The sequence below is a fragment of the Pimephales promelas genome, chromosome 15, assembly GCF_988280905.1.
Source record: "Pimephales promelas chromosome 15, fPimPro1.hap1.1, whole genome shotgun sequence".
In the NCBI taxonomy this organism is placed as follows: Eukaryota; Metazoa; Chordata; class Actinopteri; order Cypriniformes; family Leuciscidae; genus Pimephales; species Pimephales promelas.
This window is the reverse complement of record NC_142783.1, coordinates 32,905,626-32,914,006: the sequence shown is the minus strand read 5'-3', so window position 1 is coordinate 32,914,006 and position 8,381 is coordinate 32,905,626. Positions and strand designations below refer to the sequence as shown.

The following is an 8,381-nucleotide window of genomic DNA, read 5'->3' as shown; positions in this document are numbered from 1 at the left end:
GTTGCTTGATCGAGATCGGCTCGCGCTGCACAGATGTTGCCGGTCCGAACTGATAAACGATCCGTGAAGCACATAACGAGGAGCGCAGTTTCGTTCTGCTTTCATTACCCTTGCCATTTAGATGTTGCGCAACGTTGTGTTGGCCGCGTCAGCACGAATTTTGCCGGCGGCAAGAAAAATGGTCCAAGCAATCGTTCGGTTTGTATGCGTACCGAACCGGAAGCCTCGAACCGAAACGGTTCAATACGAATACATGTACCGTTACACCCCAGTGTTTTATTTCTACAATATATGGTGTAAAAAACGTCTTAGTGCTGCCCTCTTCAGGTTGAACGGTGGCTACTGCAGTTGAATTTTCCTATTGGATGTTCACTGTTCAGCACTTCGTGACGTACGCAGATTTCAGTTCACCACGCTCTTAGAGTTACGCCCAAAGAGCTTGTTTCGTCAAAACCAGTCAGGAGTTGGAATTGCGAGTATTGAAAACGATCAGGATAGAGCGTTATAGCATCTATTTCATCCCCTCTATCTATCTCTGCTGGGGTCTGCCCAGTTTTTCAGCATTTTTCAAATATTGCCAGTGGGTGGAGTCAGGCTCTGACCAGCGGTTTAGTTACCCTTTAATGTCCGCTGAAACAGGAAGACAGGGCGGGACATTGCTCAGCTCCTCCCCTTTTTAAAATAGCCAATAGCATTTTACTCATACTTCCTGATAATCTCCTACATATTGCTTTAAATGTAGAATTGAAATGGGTTCGATATGTGCCCTGCCCCAACTCGCACATATATTCTGCTCTGTTCTATAGCAGCAACTGGAGCAGACTGTGTGTGAGCTGAGTGGTTCACGTGACAACAATACCAGACTTCATTCGGCCCAATGGAAAGCATATGTACACTGTCTGAATCATTCCGTCCCCTGTTATATAGTGTGCCAGTCACCATGTAAAATAGTAAACGTGTGAACAAGTGACCGATTTTGCTGCTTCACTCTCTATTTATAATGTTGGGGGCAGGATGCTTTAGATTCTAGAGAGCATTTGATTGGACAGAACATTTAAAGAGAAGCTGAAATGCAGAGGGTTATCATCAAAATCATTGATCCGTATTGGCTGGAGATGTTTTGAATGCTTAATTCTTCTAAATGCGGATTTTATCATTGTTTTGGAGCACATAGCTTAGCCAGACAAAAAGCAAAAAAAAAAAACACTTCAATTTTGATTTCATGTGGACTTTAACGTATATAGGCTACATTCTATGTATTGTCAGTGCGTTAATTGTAACAAATCTGTTTAAACTCTCAAAGACTAATCATCTAGGTTAAGTTGGGTACAGCTAATCCGTATTCTCCCAGTTCAAGTTGATCCGACACAATCGGACACCCTGCGTCTAAACGCAGTCAGTCAACCCAGATAGAGCATTCCCCGCAAAGACTAATTATGAAGCTCCAGTGAAGGTCCACATAATGCGTAAATCCGGACGCCTTGGTATGCGCCATACGTCCGTCTGTGCATTACTGTTATCCTGATAAGCTTCTCGGAGTTGTCCCTGCACCGCAGCATGTCCGTTCTGACTCGTTTGTGCCATCTACAGATTTCCACGGCTCTGGATGATCGCCGCACACACACTCGGTACATGTTCCAACTGACCTGCGCTTCCTCCGACTCGTTCTTTTTTCAAACCGGGCTCTTTTCTCGAGGTTTATCTGGATATCGCTTTAGTTTGCGAACGGGATTGCCGGAGCTTTACTGGATTCACTACAAAACAATGAAGAAACAGACAGCAACTGAAACACGGGAATAAACGGGTGGCGTTCGGAGAGGAATAACAATTTAACGAGAGATCTGGGGATAATGGTCTGATCTAGAAGTGCGTGTGGCCGTTTTCAGCTCAACTTGGTGGAAACTACACATGCATGGTGTGGTAGGACTCGGATATCAGCGCAGGTCGATGTGCACAAGAATGCACCTGCCTTCGTTTCTCTGCTTTTCTTTTCCGTGAAACAGGAAGAGAAGATGTGTTGAAACAGCAGCACCCGGTTAGAATTTAGTGCAAATAAAACGAATGGATACGTTTCCAATGATTAAGGTAAGTGCTGGGCTTGTCACGCTGCTTATCGAGCACCTGTCATTTGTGAAAGGATTTTAAACACCACTAATAAGACATCGACACGGCTTTTAGTGTTTTATATCGCTTAACGCATTCAATTAGTTACACTTCGCCTTCGACGTGCCCGCTTTAACAATAAATCGCCAGAAGAAGGGATTCTTGCACTTTCAGAGATATGTAGATAATTGTGATAAGGAAAGTTGAAGCTTCTAATAATAGCCTATGCAATGTGTCCATTACTGGTCCCGTTTACGAATCAGCCGACAATTCAGGGATCCCAAATTGCTTCAGCTGAAATGACTCACAATTTCATTACTTCTATTTCATGACGACCTAATGCATGTTCTCCTGTAATTCCGTTGGCATAACTTACATATTTGATCTAATTATTGTTGTTCTAGTAAAATTTGATGGCTTATCAATCATTTCTGTTTTTCCTTGTGTCATTTCAGAGCAATATCTAGCTCATATCGTGTTGTGTTTGTCTCTGCGTATACATGATCGTTTATACCTACCTGTGTTCATGGGAGTGGTGGATGAGTTTCCAATGGATACATCTATTGAACAATGCTAATATAACCTTGCAAAACATATAATTCACATGCACTGGGTGGCCATCAAGTGCCATAATACCACCCGAGTTCACACTGGCACAGATAATTATAGTCTTTGTGAAACACGGGAACAGAGAGACTGGACAGGAGCTGTGAATTTCAGCACCACGGACAGCACCAGAGTCTAGTTTTAATTCCATTTGCATTGGCAGATAGCTACCAAAAGATTGAAAGGATGCCTCTTGAATGAGCATTTTTTATCGGACCTTAATGAGACTCTGGCAAATGTCAATGATGATTGAAAGGGCACAAAGAGCATTCACCTTGAGGGCCAGCTCATGCAGCGTGTCAATGTCTGAGGAACACATTCATTAGACGAACAAGCTTCAAGCACAAAGGCAATTTGATTAGGGCTCACGTGCACTGCAGCTCTAATAAGTCCCCTCCCTTTTGTGTACCTTTTCACAGCATTTCCACATATAACTGATGACCAAGTCTGCAATTGTCACAATTAGTCAAATGTAACAGCAAATCAAGCTCTAAGAGCTCTTAATCAGCGTGCTGTAACTCTGCAGTTCATTAATACACAATTATAATTGTTATTTGACCCCAAATATGATGCACAACACCCCAAACTCCATGTCACTATTCCATCCCATGGAAGCCATTGGGTCAGGAAAGTGATGACAGTTTAAACCAATGGTCAACTTTTGAGGGCACTCCACCCCTCAGACAATTACTCCCAATTGGCCTGTGATTAACCTTACGTTCACCTTCTTAGCTTAGACTTAGCCACTTAAAAGGCTCTTTTACCATTCCAGTGGGCTGGACAGATGGTTTGCCATCTTTTCACGGGCTGCCCGAACATAGCAGGGCTCGTGTACTTGTTGTCCCCCCTCAGCTGGTGTCGGCGTAAGTGAGTTGACACACATTTCCCATGATGCCACCATCATTTGTATGCCAGTGTGCAATGAACTGCCCAGCCTCATTTGTCTTCTCTATATGCAAATGCTAATTTTGCCGTTGTTTTATAGAAAGGGATCCAAATGAACGTTGGTTTCCATTTCAGCAGTTCAATAATAGTCGAGGACATGTGTATGAGGTCACTACGTCTGATTGAAAATTTCAATTCATCTGCTCCTTGCTGCACTGCTCATCTTGAGGAGCTGACATTAACCAAAGTAAGTCGGTGTAATCTCTGTCTGTTGGGCAATTCTAATTTGAATTCTCATGAGACTTAGATTATGCAAACTCTGAAAGGGCCCTCCAGACTAAGATTCAACTAAAGTCTACTAAAAAAAAAAAATGCTGCAGAGACCTCTGGGTTCTTACTGTAACTAACGTCCACTCAATCAGAAGAACGGCAGGCCAGAAGTGTTGCCAGTTTAATCTCTGTGACTGGCAGTAAAATACTTACACTGCCTTAGCCCACTGGGGATTAGGGAAATTTCCCTAATGAACTTACAGTTAAAGCCTCTCACCCACTGGACCCAATTTACAGAGTCCTCTTTGAAGCACCCTGGACTCTGCATATGAATGCACCAGTCTGGATTGAGCGTTACGCAAATGATCGAGGATGTCTTTGCAGGACTACCATTTGTTAATTGTTTGTTGTTGGGTTGGCAAGCGTCTATGTGTAGAAGACTTGATCTGACGGCACAGACGGTGTTGTATGAGATCTCAACTGAGCTGGATGATGACATCATCTTTTGCAGAACTACTTTTTATTAAATGATGATATTTACAGTGGAACTAAATCCACACTGAACTGACTTGAGCCGAAATGCATTACTTCAACTTTAAGCTGCTTTGAAACGATCTGTATTGTATAAAGCGCTACATGATGAAAGGTGACTTGACTTTAGCTTTTGCATATTGTGCATGTAAGTGGCAATTATTTAGAAACTCAAGAAAAGGCAACCCTAAGTTTGTCAATTTGTCGTTGTGTTCAAGTTGATTGGAATTAATGGTAAAATCAGGATGTTTAAAAATTGTTGGGCGAATTTTGGCCACACCTGAAGGCAATCCGAGACTGCAAGTATCTGTCATCTTCTAGTATGTTATTATTATAAAGCTATTGTGTCATGAGCAGTAATTACTTCTTGGGTGGCCAGAGATCATGACCATCAGAGCTGATAATATTTCCAGTGTTCAAGGTCAGATAGTGGGGGAGATGCAATCATTTTTACTGCTATTGTGACAGAAGAAAAGGCAGTGTGTCTGTAAACATGTAGCAGTGTTTTTGAGCAAGTCTATGTGTGCATGGATATTGTGGGGGAAAAAACGTGATGTGGAAATAGACCATATTTACATGGACATGTGTATGTTTTCCAAGCGTGTGCGAGAGTGTGTACTTGTTTTATTGAAAATAAGCAGTAGAAAACTTAATGGATTCATTGATTGGTGTTTGAAAAAATGCTCCCAGACAATCCTTAATTACATCCGCTTACACTGCTTTTATTGCATAATAAATGCAAGAAGTCTAGCCTAATATTCTTATGCCCAACATACACTCTAAAAAATGCTGGGTTGTTTTAACCCAATTTTGGGTCAAATATGGACAAACCCGAAATGTTGGGTTAAAAATGTAATGTAAAAATTTAACCCAACGGCTGGGTTAGTCCATATTTGACCCAAAGTTGGGTTAAAACAACCCAGCATTTTTTAGAGTGTAACTTATATTAAAACGTCCACAATATTCGTGCAGAGTGGAAACTGAAAATGGCTTTGTTTCCATCTACCTATTTTTATATATGCAGTTTGGGATATAAACAAGCCTAGATAAATTCTATAAATCTGCATGAAAAAATAAAAATAAAAACACATATGTGCTCAATTGAGATGGTTCCATTTTTGTATCCAATAAAATGATGTGCATAAAGTACAATGGACCGAATAAATCCATTGATGCTCAACAGAAAAAAAAAAATGTGACTTTGATTCAAATGGATGTGATTGGATAACTGAACTAACTGGACCAATCACATCACAGCATCTCAAATATTGGTGTGATCATTCTGAAATCCCCGAGAATGATTGGGTTTAATTCTCTCCCAGAAGAGTTTCACACGATTGCATTTATAAACACCAGCATCCAAAGGCTAGAGAACATGACAGGGTTTATTGAGTTTCTTCTGCCGCTCTGAGACGCAAATCATTTATGATCCAGAGCCACAGTTTCTTCCAGATATTTTGCGCCAATTTCCCGGGAAGTGACGTTTTGCGTTCTCTTGAACACTAACACTGCTTTATGCGCAAATGTTTAATGCTATATATTTCAATTTCAAGTTATTTTTCGTAACTTCGGCTGGAAACACAGCTAATGAGAATTCCAATATCTCGAGGTCTGATATCTGGCATGTGCATACCTTTGATGCTATATTGGATCTAGTGTGGTTCCCCTCAGCATAAGCCTTTTTTTATTATTATTCTGTCTATTAAAAAGATTGTGATCACTTTCCTTTGGGGAAAAGGAACTGATCTCGGGTCAGATGTGGTGATAAAAGTGATGATGAAGGAATGGCTTTTAAGAGCTGATTTCTGACAAAGGCAGAGAGTAACTGGAGCAATGGCACCTCAGGGACAGTGAATGGAAAGGAGCTAGGCCGCGGCCTGAAGCCACACTCTGAATTAGAGACCCCTCCAGGGACTCGGGGGGAGCAGTTCTCATCTCACCGTGAAATATAAGAACATCATTACTCCCACCCACCATCAAAGATGAGGCCTTTGTGCTCACGTTTAGGAATGGCACGGAGTCAGGTTTATAACTTCATTTCGAAATTCCCACACCGTATAAATGGGCCCTCAGGCGCATTCTATTTGCATAAATAATGCTAAAATTGCACTATATTGCATTGTTTAGTGCAAATATTATTAATAGTTTCTCAGTGTTAAAATTGGTGTTTGGAGAATAGTGTGGGAAGCAATATGCAATGCATGCACAAGAAAAAAGTGGCATATTCCTGGAGGCTGCCAGTGAGTAAATTGCTATTGTATACTGAGTGTTTTTATTGCATTGTGATGTGATTGCTAAAGTCTGATTAATCATGTTTCATACCTAGGTTCAGTGGTATTGTCATTTTTTATATAAGGTCATCGATATAAGGTTATAGGTTTTGAATATTTTATATTTTCTGTTTTTTTCCTTTTATTTTAGTTAATTTTTTAGTAATTTGTCTTTTTATCATTTTTATATTTTGAGTTTTAGGGGCTGTTTACACGACACAGCGTTTTCGTGACTTGTAGTTCACTTAAAAAAATAAATAAATAAATAAATAAAAAACTTTTGCTGATAATTAACTCACCCCGTTGTCATCCAAGATGTCCATGTCTTTCTTTCTTCAGTCTTAATTTTAATACATTTTAATTAGAGCCCGACCGATAAAGGATTTTGAAGGTCGATACCGATACAAATATTTTTGGGTTTTAAAATCCGATATATCGGCCGATATTTTATTTATTTATTTATTTTTTAAACTGGACATGATAGTCACAAATTTTGTCATGAGTTATTTGAGTTAAGAGAACTGATGGGGATGATCTTTTAACTGTTTTTCAAGCAATGTAAGTCTCGTGACCAACTCAACGAGTGTTGCCAACAGGAACGGTGTAGAGTGCCCTCTGGTGGAAAAACTATACAACTCCAACACTCATGACATGGTTCAAGCATGTTTCGTCCGTTTTTATTTTATTTTTAAAATATTCATTTATCGGCCATTATAACTGCCGATACCGATAGTTTGGAAAATGCCTAATATTGGCCGATAATATCGGTCTGCCGATATATCGGTCTGGCTCTAATTTTAATACTACAGTTTTAATACATAAGCTACATTTTAATTACAGCTATTTTTATCTTCAGTAAAGGTATTTTAACAAGTGGGTGGGAATGAAGACTTTGAGGTGTTTGTGGATTTATGGCCTCAGTGGCCTGACACACATTGTGTCCATGAATATGCAAAATATCAAAATCCAGGGCACAAGGATAATATCTATTAAACCAATTCTAAATGTCTTGGATCTTGTACATACATACCTGTTTCCTTAAACTTATTAATTAAAAAAAAAATAAAATAAGAAAACTCTCACACTCTGAAATAGTTTTTCTAGATTACGTTTCAATAATGCTTAAAATTAGCAACATCATCTGATAAATATATATATATGATTCTTTTGCTGAAATAAACTGGGTGCCCCGGGTAATATGCAGTAATTTTGGACTAAATAGCAAAAAATTCTCTGCGTGTGGTTGAAGGAAGCCCTATTCCAGTGTTATATTCCCTGAGGGATCCTTGTGTACTCATGCTTAAGTTCATAATATCCAGAGAAACCAGTGCACAGCAATAACACCAGGAGTTTACAGCATATAAACGATCACACAGAATGCTTGGACAGGAGGCCAGAGTTTCATATGTGGTTTTATTATCAAGCCGTGGGCAGTTGGATCCAGTTACATTTAACGTCCATATTTAGATCTGTATCGGAGCAGAACTATGTGTGGTAAAGACATCAGATGTGTTTGGTCACTGCCTTTCTCCGGACTCACGTTCTGAAGGATTAAAGGAGGGGGAGCTGTCGTCCCTTAGGAAATTGTTAAAACAGTTTCGCTCTACAGACCGAAAATGGAGAGCTACGTATAGAGTGGCGGGGCGATAACATTCAGGCTCAGCTGGGGACGTTGGCTCTGTGAGGCTGTAATTTAGAAAGGATCCAAGGCTTATC

At 40.0% G+C, this 8,381-nt stretch overlaps 1 protein-coding gene across 1 annotated transcript in view; it reads left to right on the top strand.

Moving 5' to 3' along the window:
* The first annotated feature begins 1,214 nt into the window (after positions 1 to 1,214).
* LOC120464113 (leucine-rich repeat and fibronectin type-III domain-containing protein 2) overlaps positions 1,215 to 8,381 on the top strand; it is a 121,569-nt gene continuing 114,402 nt past the window's right edge. The window contains exon 1 of the mRNA XM_039653456.2: positions 1,215 to 2,085. The gene's annotated coding sequence lies outside the window, so the exon portion shown is untranslated. The remainder of the gene's footprint in view (positions 2,086 to 8,381) is intronic.